The following is a 20,230-nucleotide window of genomic DNA, read 5'->3' on the forward strand; positions in this document are numbered from 1 at the left end:
ACACACAAGCACCGGCACACACACACAAGCACCGGCACAGACACACACAAGCACAGGCACAGACACATACAAGCACCGGAACAGGCACACACAAGCACAGGCACACACAAGCACCGACACAGGCACACACAAGCACCGGCACAGACACACACAAGCACCGGCACAGACACACACAAGCACCGGCACAGACACATACAAGCATCGGCACAGGCACACACAAGCACAGGCACACACAAGCACTGGCACAGGCACACACAAGCACCGGCACAGACACACACAAGCACAGGCACACACAAGCACCGGCACAGCCACACAGAAGCACCAGCACAGGCACACACAAGCACAGGCACACACAAGCACAGGCACACACATGCACCGGCACAGGCACACACAAGCACCGGCACAGGCACACACAAGCAGAGACACACACAAGCACAGCCACACACAAGCACCGGCACAGGCACACACAAGCACAGGCACACACAATCACAGGCACAGACACACACAAGCACTGGCACAGGCACACACAAGCACAGGCACACACAAGCACAGGCACAGACACACACAAGCACCGGCACAGGCACACACAAGCACAGGCACACACAAGCACAGGCACTCACAAGCACAGGCACACACAAGCACCTGCACAGACACACACAAGCACCAGCACAGGCACACGCAAGCACTGACACAGGCAAACACAAGCACCGGCACAGACACACACAAGCACAGGCACACACAAGCACAGGCACACACAAGCACCTGCACAGACACACACAAGCACCAGCACAGGCACACGCAAGCACTGACACAGGCAAACACAAGCACCGGCACAGACACACACAAGCACCGGCACAGATGCACACAAGCACAGGCACAGACACATACAAGCACCGGCACAGGCACACATAAGCACAGGCACACACAAGCACCGACACAGGCACACACAAGCACCGGCACAGACACACACAAGCACCGGCACAGGCACACACAGGCACACACAAGCACAGGCACTCACAAGCACCGGCACAGGCACACACAAGCACAGGCACACACAAGCACCTGCACAGACACACACAAGCTTCAGCACAGGCACACGCAAGTACTGACACAGGCAAACACAAGCACCGGCACAAACACACATAAGCACCGGCACAGAAACAGACAAGCACCGGCACAGACACATACAAGCACTGGCACAGGCACACACAAGCACAGGCACACACAAGCACCGGCACAGGCACACACAAGCACCGGCACAGACACACACAAGCACAGGCACACACAAGCACCGGCACAGCCACACAGAAGCACCAGCACAGGCACACACAAGCACAGGCACACACAAGCACAGGCACACACAAGCACCGGCACAGGCACACACAAGCACTGGCACAGGCACACACAAGCACAGACACACACAAGCACAGCCACACACAAGCACCGCCACAGGCACACACAAGCACAGGCACACACAAGCACAGGCACAGACACACACAAGCACCGGCACACGGAACACACAAGCACAGGCACACACAAGCACAGGCACAGACACACACAAGCACCAGCACAGACACACACAAGCACCGGCACACACCCATACAAGCACCGGCACAGGCACACACAAACACAGGCACACACAAGCACAGGCACAGACACACACAAGCACCTGCACAGAGACACACAAGCACCGGCACACACCCATACAAGCACCGGCACAGGCACACACAAGCACAGGCACAGACAAGCACAGGCACACACAAGCACCGGCACAGGCACAGACACACACAAGCACCGGCACAGGCACACACAAGCACAGGCACACACATGCACCGGCACAGACCAACATAAGCACCGGCACAGGCACACACAAGCACCGACACAGGCACAACAAGCACCGGCACAGACAAGCACTGGCACAGGCACACACAAGCAGCAACACAGGCACACACAAGCACCGGCACAGGCACACACAAGCACAGGCACACACAAGCACGTCACAGGCACACACAAGCACAGGCACACATAAGCACCAGCACAGACACACACAAGCACAGGCACACGCAAGCACTGACACAGGCACACGCAAGCACCGGCACAGACACACACAAGCACCGGCACAGGCACAAACAAGCACAGGCACACATAAGCACCAGCACAGGCACACACAAGCACACGCACTCACAAGCACTGGCACAGGCACACACAAGCACAGGCACACACAAGCACCTGCACAGACACACACAAGCACCAGCACAGGCACACGCAAGCACCGACACAGGCACACACAAGCACCGGCACAGACACACACAAGCACCGGCACAGACACACACAAGGACCGGCACAGACACATACAAGCACCGGCACAGGCACACACAAGCACAGGCACACACAAGCACCGGCACAGGCACACACAAGCACCGGCACAGACACACACAAGCACAGACACACACAAGCACAGGCACACACAAGCACAGGCATACACAAGCACCGGCACAGGCACACACAAGCACCGGCACACACAAGCACAGACACACACAAGCACAGCCACACACAAGCACTGGCACAGGCACACACAAGCACAGGCACACACAAGCACAGGCACAGGCACACACAAGCACCGGCACAGGCACACACAAACACAGGCACACACAAGCACAGGCACAGACACACACAAGCACCAGCACAGACATACACAAGCACCGGCACTCACCCATACAAGCACCGGCACAGGCACACACAAGTACAGGCACACACAAGCACAGGCACACACAAGCACCGGCACAGGCACACACAAGCCCTGGCACAGACACACACAAGCACCGGCACAGGCACACACAAGCACAGGCACACACAAGCACCGGCACAGACCAACAGAAGCACCGGCACAGGAACACACAAGCACAGGCACACACAAGCACAGGCACACACAAGCACCGGCCCTGGCACACACAAGCACCGGCACAGACACACACAAGCACCGGCACAGGCACACACAAGCACCGGCACAGACACACACAAGCACCGGCACAGGCACACACAAGCACAGGCACACACAACCACAGGAACACACAGGCACAGGCACACACAAGCACCGGCACAGGCACACACAAGCACAGGCACAGGCACACACAAGCACCGGCACAGACCAACAGAAGCACCGGCACAGGCACACACAATCACAGGCACACACAAGCACAGGCACACACAAGCACCGGCACAGACACACACAAGCACCGGCACACGCAAGCACTGACACAGGCACACGCAAGCACCGGCACAGACACACACAAGCACCGGCACAGGCACAAACAAGCACCGGCACAGGCACACATAAGCACCAGCACAGGCACACACAAGCACAGGCACTCACAAGCACTGGCACAGGCACACACAAGCACAGGCACACACAAGCACCTGCACAGACACACACAAGCACCAGCACAGGCACACGCAAGCACCGACACAGGCACACACAAGCACCGGCACAGACACACACAAGCACCGGCACAGACACACACAAGCACCGGCACAGACACATACAAGCACCGGCACAGGCACACACAAGCACAGGCACACACAAGCACCGGCACAGGCACACACAAGCACCGGCACAGACACACACAAGCACAGACACACACAAGCACAGGCACACACAAGCACAGGCATACACAAGCACCGGCACAGGCACACACAAGCACCGGCACACACAAGCACAGACACACACAAGCACAGCCACACACAAGCACTGGCACAGGCACACACAAGCACAGGCACACACAAGCACAGGCACAGGCACACACAAGCACCGGCACAGGCACACACAAACACAGGCACACACAAGCACAGGCACAGACACACACAAGCACCAGCACAGACATACACAAGCACCGGCACTCACCCATACAAGCACCGGCACAGGCACACACAAGTACAGGCACACACAAGCACAGGCACACACAAGCACCGGCACAGGCACACACAAGCCCTGGCACAGACACACACAAGCACCGGCACAGGCACACACAAGCACAGGCACACACAAGCACTGGCACAGACCAACAGAAGCACCGGCACAGGAACACACAAGCACAGGCACACACAAGCACAGGCACACACAAGCACCGGCCCTGGCACACACAAGCACCGGCACAGACACACACAAGCACCGGCACAGGCACACACAAGCACTGGCACAGGCACACACAAGCACCGGCACAGACACACACAAGCACCGGCACAGGCACACACAAGCACAGGCACACACAACCACAGGAACACACAGGCACAGATACACACAAGCACCGGCACAGGCACACACAAGCACAGGCACAGGCACACACAAGCACCGGCACAGACCAACAGAAGCACCGGCACAGGCACACACAATCACAGGCACACACAAGCACAGGCACACACAAGCACCGGCACAGACACACACAAGCACCGGCACAGGCACACACAAGCACTGGCACAGGCACACACAAGCACTGGCACAGACACACACAATCACCGGCACAGGCACACACAAGCACAGGCACACACAACCACAGGAACACAAAGGCACATGCACACACAAGCACCGGCACAGACACACACAAGCACCGGTACAGACACACACAAGCACCGGCACAGACACACACAAGCACAGGCACACACAAGCACCGGCACAGGCACACACAAGCACAAAGACACACAAGCACCGGCACAGACACACAAGCACCGGCACAGGCACAGACAAGCACCGGCACAGGCACACACAAGCACTGGCACAGACACACACAAGCCCCGGCACAGACACACACTCAAGCAATGGCACAGGCACACACAATCACCGGGACGGGCACACACAAGCACCGGCACAGACACACACAAGCACCGGCAGAGGCACACACAAGCACAGGCACACACAAGCACCGGCACAGGTACACACAAGCACCGGCACAGACACACACTCAAGCACTGGCACAGGCACACACAAGCACAGGGACGGGCACACACAAGCACCGGCACAGACACACACAGCCCAGGCACAGACACACACAAGCACCGGCACAGGCACACACAAGCACCGGCACAGACACACACAAGCACCGGCACAGACACACACAAGCACCAGCACAGGCACACACAAGCACTGGCACAGGCACACACAAGCACAGGCACACACAAGCACCGGCACAGACACACACAAGCACTGCCACAGACACACACAAGCACAGGCACATACAAGCACCGGCACAGACACACACAAGCACTGGCACAGACACACACAATCACAGGCACAGGCACACACAAGCACCGGCACACACAAGCACCAGCACAGGCACACACAAGCACCGGTACAGGCACAAACAAGCACCGGCACAGACACACACAAGCACCGGCACAGACACACACAAGCACCAGCAAAGGCACACACAAGCACAGGCACACACAGGCACCGGCACAGGCACACACAAGCACCGGCACAGACACACACAAGCACCAGCACAGACACACACAAGCACCGGCACAGGCACACACAAGCACCAGCACAGGCACACACCAGCACCGGCACAGACACACACAAGCACCGGCACAGACACACACAAGCACTGGCAAAGGCACACACAAGCGCAGGCACACACAAGCACCGGCACAGCACATACAAGCACCAGCACAGACACACACAAGCACCGGCACAGACACACAAGCACCGGCACAGACACACACAAGCACCGGCAAAGGCACACACAAGCACCGGCACAGGCACACACATGCACAGGCACACACAACCACAGGAACACACAGGCACAGGCATACACAAGCACAGGCACAGGCACACACAAGCACCGGCACAGACCAACAGAAGCTCTGGCACAGGCACACACAAGCACAGGCACACACAAGCACCTGCACAGGCACACACAAGCACCGGCACAGACACACACAATCACCGGCACAGGCACACACAAGCACAGGCACACACAACCACAGGAACACAAAGGCACATGCACACACAAGCACCGGCACAGACACACACAAGCACCGGTACAGACACACACAAGCACCGGCACAGACACACACAAGCAGAGGCACACACAAGCACCGGCACAGGCACACACAAGCACAGGCACACACAAGCACAAAGACACACAAGCACCGGCACAGGCACACACAAGCACCGGCACAGGCACACAAGCACTGGCACAGACACACAAGCACCTGCACAGGCACACACAAGTCCGGGACAGGCACACACAAGCACTGGCACAGACACATACAAGCCCCGGCACAAACACACATTCAAGCACTGGCACAGGCACACACAAGCACCGGGACGGGCACACACAAGCACCGGCACGACACACACAAGCACCGGCAGAGGCACACACAAGCACAGGCACACACAAGCACCGGCACAGGCACACACAAGCACTGGCACAGACACATACAAGCCCCGGCACAAACACACATTCAAGCACTGGCACAGGCACACACAAGCACCGGCACAGACACACACAAGCACCGGCAAAGGCACACACAAGCACCGGCACAGGCACACACATGCACAGGCACACACAACCACAGGAACACACAGGCACAGGCATACACAAGCACAGGCACAGGCACACACAAGCACCGGCACAGACCAACAGAAGCTCTGGCACAGGCACACACAAGCACAGGCACACACAAGCACAGGCACACACAAGCACCTGCACAGGCACACACAAGCACCGGCACAGACACACACAATCACCGGCACAGGCACACACAAGCACAGGCACACACAACCACAGGAACACAAAGGCACATGCACACACAAGCACCGGCACAGACACACACAAGCACCGGTACAGACACACACAAGCACCGGCACAGACACACACAAGCAGAGGCACACACAAGCACCGGCACAGGCACACACAAGCACAGGCACACACAAGCACAAAGACACACAAGCACCGGCACAGGCACACACAAGCACCGGCACAGGCACACAAGCACTGGCACAGACACACAAGCACCTGCACAGGCACACACAAGCACCGGCACAGGCACACACAAGCACTGGCACAGACACATACAAGCCCCGGCACAAACACACATTCAAGCACTGGCACAGGCACACACAAGCACCGGGACAGGCACACACAAGCACCGGCACGACACACACAAGCACCGGCAGAGGCACACACAAGCACAGGCACACACAAGCACCGGCACAGGTACACACAAGCACCGGCACAGACACACACTCAAGCACTGGCACAGCACACACAAGCACCGGGACGGGCACACACAAGCACCGGCACAGACACACACAAGCCCAGGCACAGACACACACAAGCACCGGCACAGGCACACACAAGCACCGGCACAGACACACACAAGCACCGGCACAGACACACACAAGCACCAGCACAGGCACACACAAGCACTGGCACAGGCACACACAAGCACATGCACACACAAGCACCAACACAGACACACACAAGCACTGGCACAGACACACACAAGCACAGGCACATACAAGCACCGGCACAGACACACACAAGCACTGGCACAGACACACACAATCACCGGCACAGGCACACACTAGCACCGGGACACACAAGCACCAGCACAGGCACACACAAGCACCCGCACAGGCACAAACAAGCACCGGCACAGACACACACAAGCACCGGCACAGACACACACAAGCACCAGCAAAGGCACACACAAGCACAGGCACACACAGGCACCGGCACAGGCACACACAAGCACCGGCACAGACACACACAAGCACCAGCACAGACACACACAAGCACCGGCACAGGCACACACAAGCACAGGCACACACAAGCACCGGCACAGGCACATAAAAGCACCGGCACAGACACACACAAGCACTGGCACAGACACACACAAGCACCGGCACAGGCACACACAAGCACCGGCACACACAAGCATCAGCACAGGCCCACACAAGGACCGGCACAGGCACACACAAGCACGGGCACAGACACACATAAGCACCGGGTCAGGCACACGCAAGCACCAACACAGGCACACACAAGCACCGGCACAGGCACACACAAGCACCGGCAAAGGCACACACAAGCACAGGCACACACAAGCACCGGAACAGGCACACACAAGCACCGGCACAGGCACACACAAGCACCAGCACAGACACACACAAGCACTGGCACAGGCACATACAAGCACCGACACAGGTACACGCAAGCACTGGCACAGACACACACAAGCACGGGCACAGACACACATAAGCACCGGGTCAGGCACACGCAAGCACCAACACAGGCACACACAAGCACCGGCACAGGCACACACAAGCACCGGCAAAGGCACACACAAGCACAGGCACACACAAGCACCGGAACAGGCACACACAAGCACCGGCACAGGCACACACAAGCACCAGCACAGACACACACAAGCACTGGCACAGGCACACACAAGCACCGACACAGGTACACGCAAGCACTGGCACAGACACACGCAAGCACGGTCACAGGCACACACAAGCACAGGCACACACAAGCACTGGCACAGGCACACACAAGCACAGGCACCCACAAGCACCGGCACAGACACACACAAGCACCGGCACAGACACACGCAAGCACTGACACAGGCAAACACAAGCACCGGCACAGACACACACAAGCACAGGCACACACAAGCACAGGCACACACAAGCACCTGCACAGGCACACGCAAGCACTGACACAGGCAAACACAAGCACCGGCACAGACACACACAAGCACCGGCACAGACGCACACAAGCACAGGCACAGACACATACAAGCACCGGCACAGGCACACATAAGCACAGGCACACACAAGCACTGACACAGGCACACACAAGCACCGGCACAGACACACACAAGCACCGGCACAGGCACACACAGGCACACACAAGCACAGGCACTCACAAGCACCGGCACAGGCACACACAAGCACAGGCACACACAAGCGCCTGCACAGACACACACAAGCATCAGCACAGGCACACGCAAGCACTGATACAGGCAAACACAAGCACCGGCACAGACACACACAAGCACCGGCACAGGAACACACAAGCACAGACACATACAAGCACTGGCACAGGCACACACAAGCACAGGCACACACAAGCACCGGCACAGGCACACACAAGCACCGGCACAGACACACACAAGCACAGGCACACACAAGCACAGGCACACACAAGCACCGGCACAGCCACACAGAAGCACCAGCACAGGCACACACAAGCACAGGCACACACAAGCACAGGCACACACAAGCACCGGCACAGGCACACACAAGCACCGGCACAGGCACACACAAGCACAGACACACACAAGCACAGCCACACACAAGCACCGGCACAGGCACACACAAGTACAGGCACACACAAGCACAGGCACAGACACACACAAGCACCGGCACAGGCACACACAAGCACAGGCACACACAAGCACAGGCACAGACACACACAAGCACCAGCACAGACACACACAAGCACCGGCACACACCCATACAAGCACCGGCACAGGCACACACAAGCACAGGCACACACAAGCACAGGCACAGACACACACAAGCACCAGCACAGACACACACAAGCACCGGCACACACCCATACAAGCACCGGCACAGGCACACACAAGCACAGGCACACACAAGCACAGGCACACACAAGCACCGGCACAGGCACACACAAGCACCGGCACAGACACACACAAGCACCGGCACAGGCACACACAAGCACAGGCACACACATGCACCGGCACAGACCAACAGAAGCACCGGCACAGGCACACACAAGCACCGACACAGGCACAACAAGCACCGGCACAGACACAGACAAGCACTGGCACAGGCACACACAAGCACCAACACAGGCACACACAAGCACCGGCACAGGCACACACAAGCACAGGCACACACAAGCACCTTCACAGGCACACACAAGCACCGGCACAGGCACACATAAGCACCAGCACAGACACACACAAGCACAGGCACACGCAAGCACTGACACAGGCACACGCAAGCACCGGCACAGACACACACAAGCACCGGCACAGGCACAAACAAGCACCGGCACAGGCACACATAAGCACCAGCACAGGCACACACAAGCACAGGCACTCACAAGCACTGGCACAGGCACACACAAGCACAGGCACACACAAGCACCTGCACAGACACACACAAGCACCAGCACAGGCACACGCAAGCACCGACACAGGCACACACAAGCACCGGCACAGACACACACAAGCACCGGCACAGACACACACAAGCACCGGCACAGACACATACAAGAATCGGCACAGGCACACACAAGCACAGGCACACACAAGCACCGGCACAGGCACACACAAGCACCGGCACAGACACACACAAGCACAGGCACACACAAGCACAGGCACACACAAGCACCGGCACAGACACACAGAAGCACCAGCACAGGCACACACAAGCACCGGCACAGGCACACACAAGCACCGGCACACACAAGCACAGACACACACAAGCACAGCCACACACAAGCACCGGCACAGGCACACACAAGCACAGGCACACACAAGCAGAGGCACAGGCACACACAAGCACCGGCACAGGCACACACAAGCACAGGCACACACAAGCACAGGCACAGACACACAAGCACCAGCACAGACATACACAAGCACCGGCACTCACCCATACAAACACCGGCACAGGCACACACAAGTACAGGCACACACAAGCACAGGCACACACAAGCACCGGCACAGGCACACACAAGCCCCGGCACAGACACACACAAGCACCGGCACAGGCACACACAAGCACAGGCACACACAAGCACCGGCACAGACCAATAGAAGCACCGGCACAGGCACACACAAGCACAGGCACACACAAGCACAGGCACACACAAGCACCGGCCCTGGCACACACAAGCACCGGCACAGACACACACAAGCACCGGCACAGGCACACACAAGCACTGGCACAGGCACACACAAGCACCGGCACAGACACACACAAGCACTGGCACAGGCACACACAAGCACAGGCACACACAACCACAGGAACACACAGGCACAGGCACACACAAGCACCGGCACAGGCACACACAAGCACAGGCACAGGCACACACAAGCACCGGCACAGACCAACAGAAGCACCGGCACAGGCACACACAAGCAAAGGCACACACAAGCACCGGCACAGACACACACAAGCACCGGCACAGGCACACACAAGCACTGGCACAGGCACACACAAGCACTGGCACAGACACACACAATCACCGGCACAGGCACACACAAGCACAGGCACACACAACCACAGGAACACAAAGGCACATGCACACAAAAGCACCGGCACAGACACACACAAGCACCGGTACAGACACACACAAGCACCGGCACAGACACACACAAGCACAGGCACACACAAGCACCGGCACAGGCACACACAAGCACAGGCACACACAAGCACAAAGACACACAAGCACCGGCACAGGCACACACAAGCATCGGCACAGGCACACACAAGCACTGGCACAGACACACAAGCACCGGCACATGCACACACAAGCGCCGGCACAGGCACACACAAGCACTGGCACAGACACACACAAGCCCCGGCACAGACACACACTCAAGCAATGGCACAGACACACACAAGCACCGGCACAGGCACACACAAGCACTGGCACAGGCACACACAAGCACCGGCACAGACACACACAAGCACCGGCACAGGCACACACAAGCACAGGCACACACAACCACAGGAACACACAGGCACAGGCACACACAAGCACCGGCACAGGCACACACAAGCACAGGCACAGGCACACACAAGCACTGGCACAGACCAACAGAAGCACCGGCACAGGCACACACAAGCAAAGGCACACACAAGCACAGGCACACACAAGCACCGGCACAGACACACACAAGCACCGGCACAGGCACACACAAGCACTGGCACAGGCACACACAAGCACTGGCACAGACACACACAATCACCGGCACAGGCACACACAAGCACAGGCACACATAACCACAGGAACACAAAGGCACATGCACACACAAGCACCGGCACAGACACACACAAGCACCGGCACAGGCACACACAAGCACTGGCACAGACACACAAGCACCGGCACAGGCACACACAAGCACCGGCACAGGCACACACAAGCACTGGCACAGACACACACAAGCCCCGGCACAGACACACACTCAAGCAATGGCACAGGCACACACAATCACCGGGACGGGCACACACAAGCACCGGCACAGACACACACAAGCACCGGCAGAGGCACACACAAGCACAGGCACACACAAGCACCGGCACAGGTACACACAAGCACCGGCACAGACACACACTCAAGCACTGGCACAGGCACACACAAGCACAGGGACGGGCACACACAAGCACCGGCACAGACACACACAGCCCAGGCACAGACACACACAAGCACCGGCACAGGCACACACAAGCACCGGCACACACACACAAGCACCGGCACAGACACACACAAGCACCAGCACAGGCACACACAAGCACTGGCACAGGCACACACAAGCACAGGCACACACAAGCACCGGCACAGACACACACAAGCACTGCCACAGACACACACAAGCACAGGCACATACAAGCACCGGCACAGACACACACACAAGCACTGGCACAGACACACACAATCACAGGCACAGGCACACACAAGCACCGGCACACACAAGCACCAGCACAGGCACACACAAGCACCGGCACAGGCACAAACAAGCACCGGCACAGACACACACAAGCACCGGCACAGACACACACAAGCACCAGCAAAGGCACACACAAGCACAGGCACAGGCACACACAAGCACCAGCACAGGCACACACCAGCACCGGCACAGACACACACAAGCACCGGCACAGACACACACAAGCACTGGCAAAGGCACACACAAGCGCAGGCACACACAAGCACCGGCACAGCACATACAAGCACCGGCACAGACACACACAAGCACCGGCACAGACACACAAGCACCGGCACAGACACACACAAGCACCGGCAAAGGCACACACAAGCACTGGCACAGGCACACACATGCACAGGCACACACAACCACAGGAACACACAGGCACAGGCACACACAAGCACAGGAACAGGCACACACAAGCACCAGCACAGACCAACAGAAGCTCTGGCACAGGCACACACAAGCACAGGCACACACAAGCACAGGCACACACAAGCACCGGCACAGGCACACACAAGCACCGGCACAGACACACACAATCACCGGCACAGGCACACACAAGCACAGCCACACACAACCACAGGAACACAAAGGCACATGCACACACAAGCACCGGCACAGACACACACAAGCACCGGTACAGACACACACAAGCACCGGCACAGACACACACAAGCACAGGCACACACAAGCACCGGCACAGGCACACACAAGCACAGGCACACACAAGCACAAAGACACACAAGCACCGGCACAGGCACACAAAAGCACCGGCACAGGCACACAAGCACTGGCACAGACAAACAAGCACCGGCACAGGCACACACAAGCACCGGCACAGGCACACACAAGCACTGGCACAGACACACACAAGCCCCGGCACAGACACACAATCAAGCACTGGCACAGGCACAGGCACACACAAGCACCCGGACGGGCACACACAAGCACCGGCACAGACACACACAAGCACCGGCACAGACACACACAAGCACCGGCAGAGGCACACACAAGCACAGGCACACACAAGCACCGGCACAGGTACACACTCAAGCACTGGCACAGGCACACACAAGCACCGGGACGGGCACACACAAGCACCGGCACAGACACACACAAGCCCAGGCACAGACACACACAAGCACCGGCACAGGCACACACAAGCACCAGCACAGACACACACAAGCACCGGCACAGACACACACAAGCACCAGCACAGGCACACACAAGCACAGGCACATACAAGCACCGGCACAGACACACACAAGCACTGGCACAGACACACACAATCACCGGCACAGGCACACACTAGCACCGGCACACACAAGCACCAGCACAGGCACACACAAGCACCGGCACAGGCACAAACAAGCACCGGCACAGACACACACAAGCACCGGCACAGACACACACAAGCACCAGCAAAAGCACACACAAGCACAGGCACACACAGGCACCGGCACAGGCACACACAAGCACCGGCACAGACACACACAAGCACCAGCACAGACACACACAAGCACCGGCACAGGCACACACAAGCACAGGCACACACAAGCACCGGCACAGGCACATAAAAGCACCGGCACAGACACACACAAGCACCGGCACAGACACACACAAGCACCGGCACAGAAACACGCAAGCACAGACACAGACACACACAAGCACAGGCACACACAAGCACCGGCACAGGCACACACAAGCACAGGCACACACAAGCACAAAGACACACAAGCACCAGCACAGGCACACACAAGCACCGGCACAGGCACACACACGCACTGGCACAGACACCCACAAGCCCCGGCACAGACACACACTCAAGCACTGGCACAGGCACACACAAGCACCGGGACGGGCACACACAAGCACCGGCACAGACACGCACAAGCACCGGCACAGGCACACACAAGCACAGGCACACACAAGCACTGGCACAGGTACACACAAGCACTGGCACAGACACACACTCAAGCACTGGCACAAGCACACACAAGCACCGGGACGGGCAAACACAAGCACCGGCACAGACACACACAAGCCCAGGCACAGACACACACAAGCACCGGTACAGGCACACACAAGCACCGGCACAGGCACACACAAGCACCGGCACAGACACACACAAGCACCAGCACAGGCACACACAAGCACTGGCACAGGCACACACAAGCACAGGCACACACAAGCACCGGCACAGACACACACAAGCACTGGCACAGACACACACAAGCACAGGCACATACAAGCACCGGCACAGACACACACAAGCACCGGCACAGACACACACAATCACCGGCACAGGCACACACAAGCACCGGCACACACAAGCACCAGCACAGGCACACACAAGCACCGGCACAGGCACACACAAGCACCGGCACAGAAACACACAAGCACCGGCACAGACACACACAAGCACCAGCAAAGGCACACACAAGCACAGGCACACACAGGCACCGGCACCGGCACAAACAAGCACCGGCACAGGCACACACAAGCACCAGCACAGACACACACAAGCACCGGCACAGGCACACACAAGCACCGGCACACACAAGCACCCGCACAGGAACACACAAGCACCGGCACAGACACACACAAGCACCGGCACAGACACACACAAGCACCGGCAAAGGCACACACAAGCACAAGCACACACAAGCACCGGCACAGCACATACAAGCACTGGCACAGACACACACAAGCACCGGCACAGACACACAAGCACCGGCACAGACACACACAAGCACCGGCAAAGGCACACACAAGCACAGGCACACACACGCACCGGCACAGGCACATACAAGCACCGGCACAGACACACACAAGCACCAGCACAGACACACACAAGCACCGGCACAGGCACACACAAGCACCGGCACACACAAGCACCAGCACAGGCACACACAAGCACCGGCACAGGCACACACAAGCACCGGGACAGACACACACAAGCACCGGGTCAGGCACACGCAAGCACCAACACAGGCACACACAAGCACCGGCACAGGCACACACAAGCACCGGCAAAGGCACACACAAGCACAGGCACACACAAGCACCGGCACAGGCACACACAAGCACCGGCACAGACACACACAAGCACCAGCACAGACACACACAAGCACTGGCACAGGCACACACAAGCACCGACACAGGCACATGCAAGCACAGGCACAGACACACACAAGCACGGGCACAGGCACACACAAGCACAGGCACACACAAGCACCGGCACAGGCACACAGAAGCACAGGCACCCACAAGCACAGACACACACAAGCACCGGCACAAGCACACGCAAGCACTGACACAGGCACAACAAGCACCGGCACAGACACAGACAAACACTGGCACAGACACACACAAGCACCGGCACAGACACACACAAGCACTGGCACAGACACACACAAGCACAGGAACATACAAGCACCGGCACAGACACACAGAAGCCCCGGCACAGACACACACAAGCACCGTCACAGGCACACACAAGCACCGGCACAGGCACACACAAGCACCAGCACAGACACACACAAGCACTGGCACAGGCACACACAAGCACTGACACAGGCACATGCAAGCTCTGGCACAGACACACACAAGCACCGGCACAGGCACACACAAGCACAGGCACACACAAGCACAGGCACACACAAGCACCGGCACAGGCACACACAAGTACACGCACACACAAGCACCAGCACAGGCACACACAAGCACCGGCACAGGCACACACAAGCACCGGCACAGGCACACACAAGCACCAGCACAGACACACACAAGCACTGGCACAGGCACACACAAGCACTGACACAGGCACATGCAAGCTCTGGCACAGACACACACAAGCACCGGCAGAGGCACACACAAGCACAGGCACACACAAGCACAGGCACACACAAGCACCGGCACACACAAGCACAGGCACCCACAAGCACCGGCACAGACACACACAAGCACCGGCACAGGCACACGCAAGCACCGACACAGGCACAACAAGCACCGGCACAGACACAACAAGCACCGGCACAGACACAGACAAGCACCGGCACAGGCACACACAAGCACCAACACAGGCACACACAAGCACCGGCACAGGCACACACAAGCACAGGCACACACAAGCACCGGCACAGGCACACACAAGCACCGGCACAGGCACACATAAGCACCAGCACAGACACACACAAGCACAGGCACACGCAAGCACCGACACAGGCATACGCAAGCACCGGCACAGACACACAAAAGCACTGGCACAGGCACAAACAAGCACCCGCACAGGCACACACAAGCACCAGCACAGGCACACACAAGCACAGGCACTCACAAGCACCGGCACAGGCACACACAAGCACAGGCACACACAAGCACCTGCACAGACACACACAAGGACCAGCACAGGCACACGCAAGCACTGACACAGGCACACACAAGCACCGGCACACACACACAAGCACCGGCACAGACACACACAAGCACAGGCACAGACACATACAAGCACCGGAACAGGCACACACAAGCACAGGCACACACAAGCACCGACACAGGCACACACAAGCACCGGCACAGACACACACAAGCACCGGCACAGACACACACAAGCACCGGCACAGACACATACAAGCATCGGCACAGGCACACACAAGCACAGGCACACACAAGCACTGGCACAGGCACACACAAGCACCGGCACAGACACACACAAACACAGGCACACACAAGCACCGGCACAGCCACACAGAAGCACCAGCACAGGCACACACAAGCACAGGCACACACAAGCACAGGCACACACATGCACCGGCACAGGCACACACAAGCACCGGCACAGGCACACACAAGCAGAGACACACACAAGCACAGCCACACACAAGCACCGGCACAGGCACACACAAGCACAGGCACACACAATCACAGGCACAGACACACACAAGCACTGGCACAGGCACACACAAGCACAGGCACACACAAGCACAGGCACAGACACACACAAGCACCGGCACAGGCACACACAAGCACAGGCACACACAAGCACAGGCACTCACAAGCACAGGCACACACAAGCACCTGCACAGACACACACAAGCACCAGCACAGGCACACGCAAGCACTGACACAGGCAAACACAAGCACCGGCACAGACACACACAAGCACAGGCACACACAAGCACAGGCACACACAAGCACCTGCACAGACACACACAAGCACCAGCACAGGCACACGCAAGCACTGACACAGGCAAACACAAGCACCGGCACAGACACACACAAGCACCGGCACAGATGCACACAAGCACAGGCACAGACACATACAAGCACCGGCACAGGCACACATAAGCACAGGCACACACAAGCACCGACACAGGCACACACAAGCACCGGCACAGACACACACAAGCACCGGCACAGGCACACACAGGCACACACAAGCACAGGCACTCACAAGCACCGGCACAGGCACACACAAGCACAGGCACACACAAGCACCTGCACAGACACACACAAGCTTCAGCACAGGCACACGCAAGTACTGACACAGGCAAACACAAGCACCGGCACAAACACACATAAGCACCGGCACAGAAACAGACAAGCACCGGCACAGACACATACAAGCACTGGCACAGGCACACACAAGCACAGGCACACACAAGCACCGGCACAGGCACACACAAGCACCGGCACAGACACACACAAGCACAGGCACACACAAGCACCGGCACAGCCACACAGAAGCACCAGCACAGGCACACACAAGCACAGGCACACACAAGCACAGGCACACACAAGCACCGGCACAGGCACACACAAGCACTGGCACAGGCACACACAAGCACAGACACACACAAGCACAGCCACACACAAGCACCGCCACAGGCACACACAAGCACAGGCACACACAAGCACAGGCACAGACACACACAAGCACCGGCACACGGAACACACAAGCACAGGCACACACAAGCACAGGCACAGACACACACAAGCACCAGCACAGACACACACAAGCACCGGCACACACCCATACAAGCACCGGCACAGGCACACACAAACACAGGCACACACAAGCACAGGCACAGACACACACAAGCACCTGCACAGAGACACACAAGCACCGGCACACACCCATACAAGCACCGGCACAGGCACACACAAGCACAGGCACAGACAAGCACAGGCACACACAAGCACCGGCACAGGCACAGACACACACAAGCACCGGCACAGGCACACACAAGCACAGGCACACACATGCACCGGCACAGACCAACATAAGCACCGGCACAGGCACACACAAGCACCGACACAGGCACAACAAGCACCGGCACAGACAAGCACTGGCACAGGCACACACAAGCAGCAACACAGGCACACACAAGCACCGGCACAGGCACACACAAGCACAGGCACACACAAGCACGTCACAGGCACACACAAGCACAGGCACACATAAGCACCAGCACAGACACACACAAGCACAGGCACACGCAAGCACTGACACAGGCACACGCAAGCACCGGCACAGACACACACAAGCACCGGCACAGGCACAAACAAGCACAGGCACACATAAGCACCAGCACAGGCACACACAAGCACAGGCACTCACAAGCACTGGCACAGGCACACACAAGCACAGGCACACACAAGCACCTGCACAGACACACACAAGCACCAGCACAGGCACACGCAAGCACCGACACAGGCACACACAAGCACCGGCACAGACACACACAAGCACCGGCACAGACACACACAAGCACCGGCACAGACACATACAAGCACCGGCACAGGCACACACAAGCACAGGCACACACAAGCACCGGCACAGGCACACACAAGCACCGGCACAGACACACACAAGCACAGACACACACAAGCACAGGCACACACAAGCACAGGCATACACAAGCACCGGCACAGGCACACACAAGCACCGGCACACACAAGCACAGACACACACAAGCACAGCCACACACAAGCACTGGCACAGGCACACACAAGCACAGGCACACACAAGCACAGGCACAGGCACACACAAGCACCGGCACAGGCACACACAAACACAGGCACACACAAGCACAGGCACAGACACACACAAGCACCAGCACAGACATACACAAGCACCGGCACTCACCCATACAAGCACCGGCACAGGCACACACAAGTACAGGCACACACAAGCACAGGCACACACAAGCACCGGCACAGGCACACACAAGCCCTGGCACAGACACACACAAGCACCGGCACAGGCACACACAAGCACAGGCACACACAAGCACCGGCACAGACCAACAGAAGCACCGGCACAGGAACACACAAGCACAGGCACACACAAGCACAGGCACACACAAGCACCGGCCCTGGCACACACAAGCACCGGCACAGACACACACAAGCACCGGCACAGGCACACACAAGCACCGGCACAGACACACACAAGCACCGGCACAGG

This window comes from Ambystoma mexicanum, chromosome 8, assembly GCF_040938575.1.
Source record: "Ambystoma mexicanum isolate Mex_15411 chromosome 8, UKY_AmexF1_1, whole genome shotgun sequence".
Taxonomy (NCBI): domain Eukaryota; kingdom Metazoa; phylum Chordata; class Amphibia; order Caudata; family Ambystomatidae; genus Ambystoma; species Ambystoma mexicanum.